The sequence below is a fragment of the Hibiscus syriacus genome, unplaced genomic scaffold (genome assembly GCF_006381635.1).
Source record: "Hibiscus syriacus cultivar Baekdansim isolate YM2019G1 unplaced genomic scaffold, ASM638163v2 tig00010888_pilon, whole genome shotgun sequence".
Lineage (NCBI taxonomy): Eukaryota > Viridiplantae > Streptophyta > Magnoliopsida > Malvales > Malvaceae > Hibiscus > Hibiscus syriacus.
Genome location: NW_024062236.1, coordinates 234,939 through 251,334, shown reverse-complemented (window position 1 = coordinate 251,334; position 16,396 = coordinate 234,939). Strand labels below are relative to the sequence as shown.

The following is a 16,396-nucleotide window of genomic DNA, read 5'->3' as shown; positions in this document are numbered from 1 at the left end:
TGATGATCTTCCGATTTCATAGTCCCAAAACGGTAACCGAACTCATTACCGCCATAACCAACAAAGGCATATTTGTTGGACTTAGTAACAAATTTACTTCTTTTAGCAGTGTTTATGTGTACATAAGAAATACAACCAAATACTCTTAAGTGTGAAAGGTTTATTTATTTCTTGCTCCAAACTTCCTCTGGTATTCCGCCATCCAAGGGAACTGAGGGCCAATGGTGATCAGGTAAGCTGCAGTGTTGATAGCTTCAGCCCATAGCAATTTGGGAAAGTCGGCGTGTATCCTCATGCTTTTGGCACGTTCATTCAGAGTTCTGTTCAAGCGCTCTGCTACACATTCTGCTGCGGTGTCATGGGAACTAATCTCTCCATCTTGATCCCATTGTTTTCACAAAATTCTCTGAATCTACTATTTCTGTACTCTCCTCCATTATCAGACCTCAATGCTGACTTTCAAACCAGTCTCGTTTTCCACCATGGCCTTCTATTTTCTGAAGGTATCAAAGACTTCTGATTTCTTCTTCAGAAAATAAACCCACACCTTCCTTGTTGAATCATCGATGAAGGTGACATAATATAGTGAGCCTGCAAGGGATGGAACTGGAGATGGTCCCCATACATCAGTATGAACCAACTCTAACTTTTTTGCCTTGGGTATCTTGCCAATCTTTGCAAAACTGACTTTCTTTTATTTGCCAAAGATGCAATTCTCACATAGTCCGACATCTACATTCTTTAGATCTGGCAGCTTCTCTTTTGACAAAAGTGTCTTCATCTCTTTCTTGCTCATATGGCCAAGCCTTTGGTGCAATAGGTTTGATTTTCCATCAGCATCTGCTACTGCAATGATATTCTCTAAATTTGAGGTTACATAGAGAGTACTAGTCTTCTTACCACGAGCAATGACGAGTGATCCTTTGGTAATCTTCCTTCACAGCCTGAAAAGGTTGTATTATTCTTCTCCATCAAGCTGTCCTACATAAATCAGATTTCTTTTGAGGCCAGGAATATGTCTCACTCCTTTCAGCGTCCAGGTGGTATGGTTTGACAACTTTAGTCGGATGTCTCCTTTTTCGACGATCTTCAAGGTTTCATCATCAGCTAGATGAACATTCCCAAATCACCACTGACATAGTTCTCTATGATTTCTTGGCATGGGGTGGAGAGGAAAGATGCCCCTGAATCCAAGATCCATGATTCAATCGGACTGTTGAAGCTTAGAATCATGACATCACCTGTCTCCTTTGTCACGTTGGCAGATTCCGTGCATGGTATTTTTCTTCGGTGCTCGACAATCTCTTTTAAAATGACCCTTCTTGTCGCAGTTATAAAGTAAAATCTTTCTTTCCCGTTCTTGATTTTCCCCTTCTGGATTTGGATCTTCCATGATTTGAATTTATTTCTGAAGTTCTCCCTCTGGACTCCGTGTGCAAGGCTGAGAAGGTTGATGCTTCACCCATTCTTTCCGTCGAATTTCTTCGCTCAGTACCAGATCCCGAAAATCGTCGAATTTTAATTTGTTGTTTCCCGATGAGCTGCTGACTGCTGTAACAGTTGCATTCCAACTGTCTGGTAAAGATGATAAGAGAATTAAAGCTCGAAATTTCATCATCGAATTCAATTTCCACGGAACTTAATTGGGTTGTGATTGTGTTGAGTTCATTCAGGTGTTTGAGCCACTGATGCCCATTCCGCCATCCGCAAATTGAATAATAGCCTTATCAAGTGAACTTTGTTTGAGGCTGATGGCTTCTCATACATACTGGAGAGAGCCGCCATAAGACCCGCCGTGGTCTTTTCCTTTTCTATGTTGAAAGCAACATTGCGGGACAACGTCAATCGATAACTCCGAGTGCTTGTTTGTCAAGAAGAGCCCAGTCTTCATTCTTCATGCCCTCAAGTTACTTTCTGAGAGAGGTTTATATAGATTTTTTTGGTATAGAAAATCTTCAATCTGCATCTTCCAAAAGCCAAAGTCCACACCATCGAACTTTCAATTTTCACATTCCCTTCGTCTGGAGCCATCGCTCCCACTTGAACCTGGCTTCTTTGGACCGTTTCTGACAATTTGTGCGAACCACCATGTATTATAACACCTCCGTCGACAAACTCGTATCGCCGACAAAATTTTTACTATTCACGAAATTTACTATTCATGTGAATAGTAATTAATAGTAACCTCGCAAAAAATGACAAAATTCACAATCAAAAGCTCTGATTACCAGTTGTGGGAAATAAACGAGTAAACAGTAATTTCTCTATAACCAGATTAGTGAGAATGAGAATAAAAGCCGAAAATAATACCCGAAATTGATAACGGAGTTCAACCAATTTGCTTACGTCTCGGACTGCTGTAGATCTTTTACTAAGAGAGAAAATTTATAGGTGTTTACAAACACTCACTACTCACAGAAAGCTCTCTAGTATAGGAGAAAAATGATTTTTTGGGATGATTTTGAAGCTAAATGAACTAGGTATTAATAGTTGAAGCTTAAGGACTTAATCTTGTAAATACCCTAAAGCTAGGGATTAATTGTGATTATCCCATTATCATTTTCAACAAACATCTACCAAATTTTGAAAAACTATTTTTCAAAGAAACATTTACCAAACTTTAAAATCATTTTTTTTAAAGTTGGTTATCAAACTTGAAAACCATTTAACAATACTTTCAACATTGAGGAGTGAGATCTCTGGTTTGGGTATATAATATGGCACATTTGGTTGCATCGCAACCTGTTTGTGTTCGAATCGCAGATTGAGGTCGATCGTTCCATATTAGAACGAGCAATGCATGATGGAACCCACTATTTGAGCTTTGGCAACGCGTAATCAGCTCCAAGGCGCAACAATGAGAAATAGTAATAACGTTCGTTGGAAGCGATCAAGGCGAAACGGCAGTTGGAACAAGTCGAAGTAGAATTACTTAGTGAATCACGTTGTGGAGTAATGAGAAGGATCGGGGTTGTTCAGTTTCAGCATGTTCCTCGTCATGGGAATAAGACATTTTGACTTGATATAATTCAAAGTTGTTTGATTTAGGATCGAAATTTTAAATTTTGAAAAATGCATGGATAAAAGAACTTTAAATTGAAGTACAAGAAATAAATAAAAAAAAACTTTATATGACACAAGAAGTAATAGTAAATTTTGACCTAAAATGTTACTTAATCGAGAACACTCTCAGCACTACCAAGTAATTGAACCCAAGTTCTATTTAGGGTGTCTCTGGTCTTTGATTACTCTTACTCCAAAGATTAGCTGAATACGCTCAGTAATCAGAACAATTAGCCACATCCAAGTTCTCTTCTTTCAACTACTCAAGGCAATACCACAGCCATCAATAACTCCTAAATCCAATCATAATCCAAACTCATGCCAGCAAAACATGCCATAATTCTGATCAGTCTCTAAACAAACCATAGAATTTATTAGCATTCGTTTATTCGATGGAACTATCCCGGACCGGCTCAATAACACAGTTACGATTCATGGCCAGCAGCAGCACCAGCGCCTAATGCTAATAACCCCCCCCCCCCGGGGGGGATTATGAGTATTCAACAACAATTCTAGGCTTTATTCCTTGATACTCTACTAGATAAGAATGCTTAATAAGAACCAAACCGTGAATCTCTCCAATCTAAAAAATGGAAATAATAGAACTTGTCCTATGGACAATGCATCATCATCTACAACTTAAAAATCCAAATTTTCAATGCTATCTTTCATACTTAGACATGCTCATAAAACTAAAACCATACATGAGCATCTTCATAAATATGAAAATCATAAAACTCACCCTACGGGAAACTAAATTAATTGACTAACACTCGAACATATTGAGGAAAGGAAAATGAAGAGCAGCCAAAACTCAACATGTTCTTGATATTGATAAGCTCATAGCGTCAAAATCTTATACCAATGAAAAAAAAATCTCAAAACAACAATACAACTAAAAGTGAGATATAGTTGAAGAACAAAAGCTCAATTCCATTGCAAAAAATAAATAGAAAACACTAATCAAAGGTAGATCTTATGCCATCAAAAGTTTAATCTTCTTCATTGGCAGACTCTCCGTTTTTCTTGTTGTGCTTCCTTGCATACCTCTGGTTCCTCAAGAATTTTGGTTCCAAGACATTGTCACATAGGAGCTCGTTCGTCCTATGTAGCCCAAACCGTGGAAGACTCTTTCACGCGAGAACGCCTTTTTTACTTTTTTGAATTGAAAGTATATCAAAAGGCGAAGTTATAGGAATCTATCTAGCATAAAGATCAATTAAGGAAACAACTTGATGAGGTAGGGTGTCAAAGTAACAAATTCTTGCAAGGTTTGGAGGACCTAGTTTAGTTAATTTATCGGCAACTGAGTTACCTTGTCCGTTAATCCAACAGATACGGGTCTCCCAAGTGAGTCTACGCCATGAAACAAACGTTCCAGCAAGAGGAACAGGACTAATGGATACATCATGTCCATTAATGAGCTTAACTACTAGAGCACAATCTGACTGGATCACCAATCACGTGAATGGCTGAATGCCTTGGACCAGGCCATGAGGATGCCTTCATATATTGCCCATAACTCACCATGGAGGATAGTTGAAAAACCGAGGTTCTTGCTAAAACCACAATCCAATTATTGTATGATCACGTAAGATTCCACCTGCTGAACCCATTATGGTTGTCGAAGACACACTGTCGTCAGTCGTCACAGTTCAAACAGTGCCAATCAAGTTCTGGCTTGGACCACCCATGCACTTACGAGAAGAATGAGCAATGGCAGTAGCAGTTATAAAATATTGCACCCAAGCACAGGCACGTTGAAAGAGCATATGTATATCTTGGGTTTCACCATTGAAAACCTCAATATTCCTTCTCTTACAGATCAGCCAATAGAACAAGATGAACAAAAGATACCATGGAGTTTCATGTCCAGTGCGGATGGTCGTGTCTTCCATGTTAATACCAAGCCAAGGGCCAAGATCTAATTGAGCAGTAGCAGTTATAAAATATTGCACCCAAGCACAGGCACGTTGAAAGAGCATATGTCTTGGTTTCACCATTGAAAACCTCAATATTCCTTCTCTTACAGATCAGCCAATAGACAAGATGAACAAAAGATACCATGGAGTTTCATGTCCAGTGCGGATGGTCGTGTCTTCCATGTTAATACCAAGCCAAGGGCCAAGATCTAAATTGAAGAAGCTTGATGAGACCGTTTGAGGGATAATGCCTTGCCAAATGATTTAACCTCAGGAATCACGGACGACGTGGAGAGCATTTTCATTGGGGCATTACAAGAGTGGCAAGACGGATCGGTAGTAAGGTTTCGCCGAGCTCGTTCGTTATTTGCCATGAGTTTTGCTTGATCAAGAGCCACATGAAGAGAATGATGTACACATGAAGCTGAATTCCATATTTCCATGGGGATTTTTAAAGATGCTCAACCAATGCTTCCTTACACGAGTTGTATGCAAGTGGGCAGTGATAAAGGATGAAACTGAGCTCAAGAGAATGATGGTACACATGAAGTTGAATTCCATATTTCCATGGGAATTTTTAAGGATGCAACTAAGAGCTTTAGGCTTCTGAAAACAGTACTGGAAGAAGGAATCGAAATACACAATCAGGGTTAACGTGGAATAAGTCTTTCCTTTCTGTAAAACCCTGCTCTTTCATTTAACAGGCTTTGCAGAGTTCTTCACATGTGAAAAAACTCATGCTTTTGGTATTCCTTTCGGGATTTCTTTTATCTAACAAGTTTGCTGGTTTTGATTGAAGACAACCTTTTTAACCTTTTGTTCTTTGTAAGTTTTAGTTTGTTTTGCCATGGATTCTGTACTGTTGTATAAGGTTTCTTTATGCAGTAACTGTGTAGGATGTTATTGTTCCTCCATTTTTTTAATGCTACGCAATGGATGAGAAAAGAAACTTGTATTGTATCCCATGGTGTTTATTGTGAACTTTTTGCTCTCCTGTACTGCTTACATTACAGGAATCGAGAAGGAACACGATAAACGGTCTGAATCACCAGATGAATTGCTTCGAGGAAGTGATCAATTCTTGGTTTTTTTTTCAATGTGAAAATCAAATGGTTTTCTTCTTGGCTTTATTAATATATGTTTTTGGTTTAACAGACATTATATTTCACTGTGAAAATCAAATTGATCGACTTCTCCTTCTATTTATTTTACAAAGTATTTTAAAAATCAAACTTAATTTAACAGTTTATTTTATAAATGCAAATATACATAAAACACATTTGATAAATGAATAAATGAAGCGATGTCGGCTAAGGACTCGTCTCTCTGCCCTCTCAGCTAATGTGAAGGGAACCTAGTATTAGTATCGCAGTCTCACGTCTACTTTTCATGTGTATTTTATTCTTCCGCCGCTTAGCCTAAATTTATGATAGCTTTTGATTTAAATATCATATTCAATTTAAAAGTTATATGATCGTTATAATAAAAATGTTTTAGGTAAAATTTGAATTTAAATTACTACTTATTTACGCTAAAAAGATACATAAATAATAAAATTTTAATTATAATCAAGTATATATTAATAATAACATTTTAGATTACAATCGAAATAATTATACAATTATATAAATTATTGTGAAAAATATAATATTTTCAATTTTAATTTAAAATGATAGTTATTTTACTTTAAAAGATTTATATTCTTAATAAATTTTCTATTATAATATACTTTTATTTTTTTTGGGTAAACTATTCAGTTGACCACTTAACTATTTAGCCCTTTTACTTTTGTCTCATATCTTTTAATTTTGTCAATCACACCACTTATTAATTTGTTCAATCAGACCACTAGCCGCTAATATTTAAAGGAAATATTGACGTGACGGTTAAAATAGTTGGTACATTTTTACATTTAGTCCTCCATATTTATATTCTCTCACTTGGTCATAAATTAAATTTAATAAATTAACCCATTCAATCAAGATCTAACATGTGTTAGCACAGGAGCATGACACATGTCAATACATGATTGGAGGATATTTTTATTAATTTAAATTTATTTAATTAAATAATTTTTCTATCCAATCAAGAGGTGACATGTCACCAACCGATTGGATAGAAAATAAAGGGATGGAATTGCTCTTGGAATGAATCGCACTTGGGATCAAATAGATGATAAACAAAACCCCAACCACTGCACCAAACATCCCCAATGGTTTATGTTTACAACAAATTGTATTTATCCTTTTAAATCTTGATAATGATAAAATAAAATAGAAGTAAAAATAAATTAGAATTAATTTTTTTTTATATTGATTCAAGTTATTCTATTAAATATTATTTTTTTCTGATTAAAAATATTTTTTAAATACTTTACATCAAAATTATTAAAAAATAAAAATAAATTTAAAAGATGTTAAATTTATATATTAAGAATGTAAAAAAATTAATAAAAATATACTATATATGAGAATGTAAATCTATATAATCATTGAAAATAAAATTTAATAGAATTAAAATTAAAATTTTTATTTAAAACATTTTCTTTTAAATTTTGAAAAATAAAGCGACAATGTTCTGTAGAAAATAAAATTCAGATATATAATACTATATACAAAATCATGTAAGCATGGTAACAAGAATGGGGTTTGTCTTATGGTTTGAGTGTTTGTTCATCCTTATGGTCCTCGGTTCAATTCCATCCAAGAGCAAATTTCATCTCATTATTTTCTATCCAATCGGGTGGTGACACGTGCCACCTCCTGATTGGATAGAAAATTATTTCACTAAATAAATTTAAATTAAAAAATCTCCAATAATGTATTGACATGTGTCACTAACGACACATGTCACGTTTATGTGATGTACCAAACATCCCCAATGGTTTATTGTTTACAACAAATTGTATTTATCCTTTTAAATCTTGATAATGATAAAATAAAATAGAAGTAAAAATAAATTAGAATTAATTTTTTTTATATTGATTCAAGTTATTCTATTAATAAATTAATTATTTCTGATTATAAAAAATATTTTTTAAATACTTTACATCAAAATTATTAAAAAATTAAAAATAAATTTAAAAGATGTTAAATTTATATATTAAGAATGTAAAAAAAATTAATAAAATATACTATATATTGAGAATGTAAAATCTATATATAATCATTGAAAATAAAAATTTAATAGAATTAAAATTAAAATTTTTTATTTAAAACATTTTCTTTTAAATTTTGAAAAATAAAGCGAACAATGTTCTGTAGAAAAATAAAATTCAGAATAGTAATAACTATATACAAAATCATGTAAGCATGGTAACAAGAATGGGGTTTGTCTTATTGGTTTGAGTGTGTTTGTTCATCCTTATGGTCCTCGGTTCAATTCCATCCAAGAGCAAATTTCATCTCATTATTTTCTATCCAATCGGGTGGTGACACGTGCCACCTCCTGATTGGATAGAAAATTATTTCACTAAATAAATTTAAATTAAAAAATCTCCAATAATGTATTGACATGTGTCACTAACGACACATGTCACGTTTATGTGCTGTCACGTGTCAGATCCTGATTGAATGGTTATTTATTAAATTATATTTAAATTATGACCAATTGAGAGAATATATAAATATGAAGGACTAATGTAAAAATATATAAATTATTTTAATTGTCACGTCAGTATTCCCGTCAAACATTAACGGCTACTGGTCTGATTGAACAAATTAAATAATTATGTAGTGTGATTGACAAAAGTAAAAAGGCTAAATAGTTAAATGATCAATTGAGTAGTTTACGCTTATTTTTTAAACTTTATATTAATTGATTGTATTTCAGGTCAGGGGCGGACCTATGTGGCCCATTAGGTAGCATCTGCATACTCATTTTACTTAAAAAAATACTAACACTTAATATAATATACAAAGATAAAAATTCTGCACAACTTTTTTAATTTTTTTTTGACTTTTCTGCACTTGTTGAAATTTGTACACACCCTTTGTATTTTCAACGTAAGCTATAGGCTTAGGGATGAATCAACAAATGGGTTTTATTTTTATTGGGAAGAATGCATTGTTGTATTCTTTTCGTTTAAAAAATTTAAAAGTTAAAAGAAAAAGGTTGATGAGACCATTTTTCCTAGCACTTAGTCTAATGAGTTAGTGGGTTATATAATTAATTAAACAATTGGTTGGATAAAAGTATAATAACTATTACTAAAGCTTCTCTTTTACGTTTTAGTTCAAATCCACCACAGACTCCAAGCCTCCAACCCCCACTGGCCACTGCTACTCAATTCTCAGTCTTTTGTTTGAGCCTAAACCACCCGCCACGACGCCGTTCACCGACGATTTTCCGGTGAACTTCCTCAACCAAACTACAGGTAAGTTGTTGCTCTTTCCTTTTCCTTAGATAATTAGGTTCTTACTCATTCTTTTACCCTCTTAAATTTAGTTAAATTTATATTTGAGTTTGTAAGTTTTGAATTTTTTTTTTGAATTTGAGTGAGTTAAAATTAAGAGATAAAAATAAATTTTGAATCAATTTAATAGATTTTAGTGATTTTATGAAAATATTTGAATGTTAAATTGTGATATGTAAAATTACTAATATGTATTTTTGGGAGGGAGAAAAAATGGTATACTAAATTTGTGTAATTTAAGTAGAAGCAATTTAGATATTTTAGTTTTTAAGTTGAATCCATTAAAATTATTTAATTAGTAATTAAGATCTTATTTCTTTGATAATAAATATAATTACTAATAGTGAATTATAATCAATAATTATTGTGATTTGTAAATTTTGTGATTGTAGTAGTAAGAAGATGAATGATGAAAAGATGAACTCTCAACGAAAGAATAAGAATGGAACGTTGGATTGGTTTGTTCAAAAGTCCAAAAAGAATGATGCAAGTTCTTCACAAGTGCCAATTTGTGTCTCATCACCGACACTAACTCAACCTTCAACAACTCAAGTCGAACAAGAATTTTCTTTCCCTTCAAATAATATGCCCCAAACTCAAGAAACCGAAATGAGATCTACATGTATTACACAAGATGATAGTACAACATTTGCATCAAGAGATGAAAAGTCCAAGTTAATGATATCTCTATTCCACATGATCCGGCTAAAAGGAAAAAAATTAATTATCATCCAATGGATCGAGAAGCAGTGAGGAAAGAATACATACAAAGAGGTGTTTGCCAACCAAAGAAGCACAAATTTCCTCAAACGGACTTCAGAAGAGGTACATTACGCCGCTTTAATGAATCTTGGTTTAATAAGCATTCTTGGCTTGAGTATAGTGTTTCAAAAGATGCTGCATTTTGCTTTGTTTATTACTTGTTTAAGAATGAAACTACCAAGCTGCAGGGGAGATGCATTTTTTGTTAATGGTTTAGAGGTTGGAGGCCATTTCGGTTTAGAAAACATGTTGGTGGAATTAATAGTGCTCATAATCAAGCTTTTCAAAAGTTTGAGAATTTAAAGAACTTTAAGTCATCCTTGAAAGTTTCTTTAGACCAACAACCGAGCAAAAGCTGACTACCGAATCCGCTTGACTACTTCTCTTCATTGTTTGAGATTTCTTTTACATCAAGGATTGACATTTCGTGGACATGATGAATATGATGAATCAAGTAACAAGGGAAATTTTCTTGAACTTTTGAATTGGATTGCAGAAAAGAATGATGATTTGGTAAATGTTGTTTTGAAAAATGCACCTAAAATAATCAAATGATTGCACCTTTAATTCAAAAAGCTTATCAATTGTTGTGCAAAAGAAACTACCAAGGCAATTGTGGAAGATCTTGGTAAGGATTATTTTGGAATACTAGTAGTCAATGATGTGTCTCAAAAAGAACAAATGGCTTTGTGTCCATTATGTTGATAAAAAAGGAATGATAAAAGAACAGTTTCTTGGAATTGTTCATGTTGGAGATACCACATCTTTGTCTCTTAAAGAAGCTATCTTTCTTTGCTTGATGAGCATTCTTTGAGTTTTCAAGAATTCGTGGGCAAGGGTACGATGGAGCTAGTAATGAAGGGTGAACTTAATGGTCTTAAAACTCTAATCATGAGAGAAACACAATCTGCATACTATATACATTGTTTTGCTCACCAACTTCAATTAACTCTTGTTGCCGTTTCTAAGAAAAATAAAGATTATGGTTGGCTTTTTGATACACTTGGAGATTTGTTGAATGTTGTTGGATCATCATGTAGGCGAAAAGATTTGCTTAAAGGAAAACAAGCTGAAAAAATTGCAAAAGCCTTTGAAAATGGTAAAATTGTGACTGGAAAAGGTTTAAACCAAGAACTTGGTTTAGGTAGGCCGGGTGATACACGTTGGGGGTCTCATTATAAGTTGATTTTGAATGTCATTGATTTGTATTCTACAATACGCGAGGTGCTTGATTTGATTGGTAACGATGCTCAAAATGGTGATGATGCTAGAAAAGTCGATAATGTGAGTTTTGCAATAGTCATTTGATTTCATTTTCATGATTCACTTGATGAGAGAATATTTGGGATTATGAATGAATTACAAAGCTTTACAGAGAAAAGATCAGATATTGTCAATGCTATGTCACTTGTTACTTTAACTAAAGAAAGATTGCAAAATATGAGGGAAAACGTGTGAGAGTCTTTTTTTGCTATAATCTCTTCATTTTGTAACAAGAATAACATTGATATTCTTAATATGGATGTTGTGTATACTCCTCCGGGAAGAAAGAAACGTTGTCGTTTGGATACTACTAATATTCATCATTTTTGAATTGAAGTGTTCTTGGGAGTTATTGATCTTCAGCTTCAAGAGTTAAACAACCGATTTGATGAGGTTAGTATAGAGTTATTGACTTGTATGGCTTCTTTGAGTCCACTTGATAAATTTTCTTCTTTTGACAAACAAAGATACTTAGACTTACTGAATTATATCCCGATGAGTTTACAAGTGTTGATAGACTAGCCCTTGATGATCAACTTGATAATTATTGTTGATATGCAGAGGGATGATAGATTTTGGGTATTGAAAGATATGGGTGAACTTTCCATGAAGCTTGTCGAGACAAAGAAGCATCAAGTGCATCAACAAGTCTATTTGCTCATAAAGTTGGTATTGATTCTCCCCGTAGCAACTGCAAGTGTGGAAAGAGCATTTTCTAAATGAACATCGTGAAGAATAAGTTGCGAAATAGCATAGGTGATCAATTTCTAAATGATTGTTTGGTCACTTATATGGAAAGAGATGTTCTTGTCCAAATCGATGATGAAAAAATCTTGAAACAATTTCAAGGAATGAAAGCTCGTCGAGAACAATTGTAATTGTTTCTAGTGTTTATTATTTTTTTGCATTTTGAATGAATTGTTATTTTGAATTTTTAATTATGTAACTTTTTTTTTAATGAATATTATAATTTTATTTTGGACCCCCATTGTTTAATTCCTGGATCCGCCACTGTTTCAGGTTGATTTATACTTTTTATATTTCATGTTTTGCCGACACTTCATTTTCGAAAATCCAACAAGAAGTGCACGACTACAATTATAAGGATAACTACAAATAATTTGATTTTGAATACTTACAATTATTTTATATGAGGATATAAAACATAAGTAAACACTATCTAACCATTAGGGTGTAGAAGAAAATCGAGCATTAGCTAGTTTTAAGTGTCAAGATTAGGGAGGAGAAAGCGTGTTACATCGCACTAGCCTAGGCTGCTAGGCAGTGACAATCGTGGTGGATCACTTAAATAATTCATCAAGTGGTTGACAGAAGATGCGCAGACCTACAGAATTAGATTTAGCCATTTCAACTAATTTTAAGCCCGTGCATTTTATTAGGAGATGCCCTGACGTAACTTACTATTAGCGTGTCCCATGCATTATCACCGGTGATAACGGACGAGATGGGAGGTTAAAAGTTATCACTAACTACGACAATCGAAGAGAGCGCTCTATCAAAATTTAAAGTTGAAAGTATTTTATTTGCAAAAGCATTGTGATTGAATAAGAAAAAAATGTATACAGTAGTTTTAAAAAATTAATTTACTAAGTGTACTTTTTAAATATTGAAAATATACATTAGATTATACGTTTGAGTTCTTTTTTTTTTTTAATTTTGAGACATCTTTTCATTTGTCGTATTGGTCATTAAGGGAGAACAAAATTCTTCTAACCACCGTACCACTCCAAAGGTAAACGTTAAACCTATAGTACTTTGGGTGTTCCAATCCAAACTTCACAAATGAGAGTGGGGTGCAACAAAACGAACGCCTATAGCTGGAAGTTGTGCATGAAATATCGGCCCGAACTTCACTGTTGGAAGGACGGGCAGCCCCTGTTAATCGTGTTCTTCTGTGGAAACCTCCACCCGTTGGTTGGTTTAAACTTAATATGGACGGTGCTCGTCGGGTTGACACAGATTTGACTACTTGCGGGGTGTCTTATGGGATCAAGTGTGCGGTTGGATCATGAGTTTTGCCAAAGTCATTGGGGTTTGTTGGATGGGAAACTTTGGGAATTTTTGACGGACTATCTATGGCGTGAAACTTGGGTTTACAATTGGTAACTGAGGAAACAGATAGTAAGGAAGCTTTGTCCGCGCGCGATTGGTCTTGATTCGGGGTTGAGTGGTGACTCATCGATGGTACAGCACATTATGCGTTTACTCACTCGGAATTGGACTTTGTAGTTTACGTTTGCATCTCGCGAGAATAATAGCCTAGTGGATGGTTTGGCGCGAATGGCTTGTACTCGTTCCTTTGGCTTGTGCTTTGTGTTTTGCCGCCGGACAATGGAGTTTTGCTTAGCTGCTTAATTTCTCTCTTCTTTATTAAAAAAAATATTAAAATTTTCATTTTGGAACAACATTACTCACACCCCAATCAACTACACGTATCTATTTATACTATTTATAACAGTCATTGATTAAGTTGGTGCTACTCATTAGTCGCACGATAAAAATGTAAAACAAACATTTGCTTTAACCTTGCTTGCAGTCTACGAACCATACAAAGCAAGCAAAATTGAACATAGGAAGTACCCATCATTCATCAACCCTGAAAATCGCGCTTCCCCTAATGAGTTATAAACTCACTTTCACTCTTAATTAATATAAACCCCAGTGTTGATTTCTCCACTCCATCAAAAACCAAATCCTATTCCCGCACCAATCGCAATGGAGTGCACATGGCTTCTTTTTTCGACAATCGCGATGCTGCTGGCGCTGGGGAACTGTCAGGAATCTGTGAAGCCATTGGTGAAGGTAGTCAAGGGCAAGAAATTGTGCGACAAAGGGTGGGAATGTAAAGGCTGGTCCAAGTTCTGTTGCAACCACACCATTTCTGATTATTTCCAGACTTACCAATTTGAGAACCTTTTTCCCAAGCGCAACACACCGGTGGCTCATGCGGTTGGCTTCTGGGATTACCATTCTTTCATCACTGCCGCAGCTCAGTATCAGCCTCATGGTTTTGGTACCACTGGGGAGAAGCTTCAGAATATGAAGGAAGTTGCTGCTTTTCTTGGACATGTCGGCAGCAAAACTTCATGTGAGTAAATAAAGTGTACTTTTATATAGCTTATCGTCTTGATTACATGGTAGAATGAAGTGTTTATGATTTACTTGAATAATGTCTGTGGTTCATATGATTTTCAGGTGGCTATGGAGTGGCAACCGGGGGACCATTGGCTTGGGGTCTATGCTACAACAAGGAGATGAGCCCCAGCAAAGTGTACTGTGATGACTACTACAATATACCTATCCTTGCACCCCTGGTGTTTCATATCATGGCCGTGGTGCCTTGCCTATATACTGGTATGTCATAACAAAACTGATCTCCAGGGATGGACTGAAGGGTGTTTGGGTCTTAATTTTAAATTCTTTTATTTAGATATTTTCTTTGTATTATAGTCTAAATTTTCACCTCAAATTTTGTAATTCCACGTACGCACATTTTTAATCGGCAAATACGTAGTTAGTCACCTAACTATTAATTTGACTTTGTTTTGATCACACAATTATTATTTTTTTCAAAATCATATCTAAAGTTATATTTTGGTTCCGTTTTGATTGCCTGTCATTAACAAATTAACGGTGATACGTGTTACTATAAAGTAATGTCATATCATCATTTAAAAAACCTTCATAATAGTTAGGTGATTAAAACGGAATCAAAATGATAGTTAGATACTAAACATAGTTTACCCATCTTAACATAAGTTTCTAAGCCTATTTGAATCCTTATTGAAATAAATTTGTTCCTATTTGAATACTTATTTTGTATTTCAATAATCTATCAAGATTCAAACATTGGAACCCGGTAATCTATAGTGATTTTCCATTAAAACTTGGCTTTTCATGTTCCACAGGAACTACAACTACGGAGACACCGGGGAGGCTTTGAAAGTGGACTTGTTGAACCACCCAGAATACTTGGAGGACAACGCAACATTGGCTTTCCAGACAGCAATGTGGAGGTGGATGACGCCGGTGAAGAAACACCAGCCATCGGCGCACGACGTCTTCGTCGGAAACTGGAAACCGACCAAGAACGACACATTGGCCAAAAGGGTTCCAGGCTTTGGAACCACCATGAATGTGCTTTATGGAGATCAGGTTTGTGGTCAAGGCGATAGCGACTCGATGAACAACATAATCTCCCATTACCTCAATTACCTTGACCTTATGGGAGTCGGCCGAGAGGAAGCTGGTCCACATGACGTGCTCACCTGTGAGGAACAGGAACCCTTCAGTGTTTCTCCTTCATCTTCAACATCATCGTGAAAACTTTGAATATGTAATCGGGATTGTGAATTGTGATTCCCACTGTACGTTGATCGCAATAATTATGGAGTTTTACAGCAGTTTGAGATGATTGTATAAATTTTGAGACTCATTTTTACTGTCAAATTGTTGATGACAGTAGTACTATATGATTGAGTGAACCGTTACCGTGCACGTCTGGTGCCAAAACTTTGAATATATAGTGAGATTGTCTTTCTTTTTGCTAATGAATGCCTTGATATTATTTTCTAAGATTATAATACTGGGTAAGTGTTTTCTTAATTCATTCCTTATAAATTCCTTAAAAGTTAATGATTTTTGTTTTAAATTAACTTTTGAAATATTCTATTATCAGAATTCATCAAGTAGTCTAAGTGAGGAAAAAGAATGACACTCCTTTTAGATGTTTTGGGTACAAATAGCTAATTTTTCTTTCTTAGTAAAAAAGCCATTCTTTTAAGAGAAAATTATAATGATTAAAATCAATTGGATCATGGGCTCAAATTGATAGTCCAACAACTAAGTAATGGCTCAAATGCTCAATTGAAGGATAGTTTGGAGAAATAAAAGTTGTTTATTTAATCCTATTTTACATTTTTAGGGAAATAAATAATAAATTAAGAGAAAG

General features: G+C 34.5%; 1 pseudogene; it reads left to right on the top strand.

The window, feature by feature from the left end:
- Positions 1 to 14,129: 14,129 nt before the first annotated feature.
- Positions 14,130 to 15,771, top strand: LOC120204424 (annotated as a pseudogene).
- Positions 15,772 to 16,396: the final 625 nt, after the last annotated feature.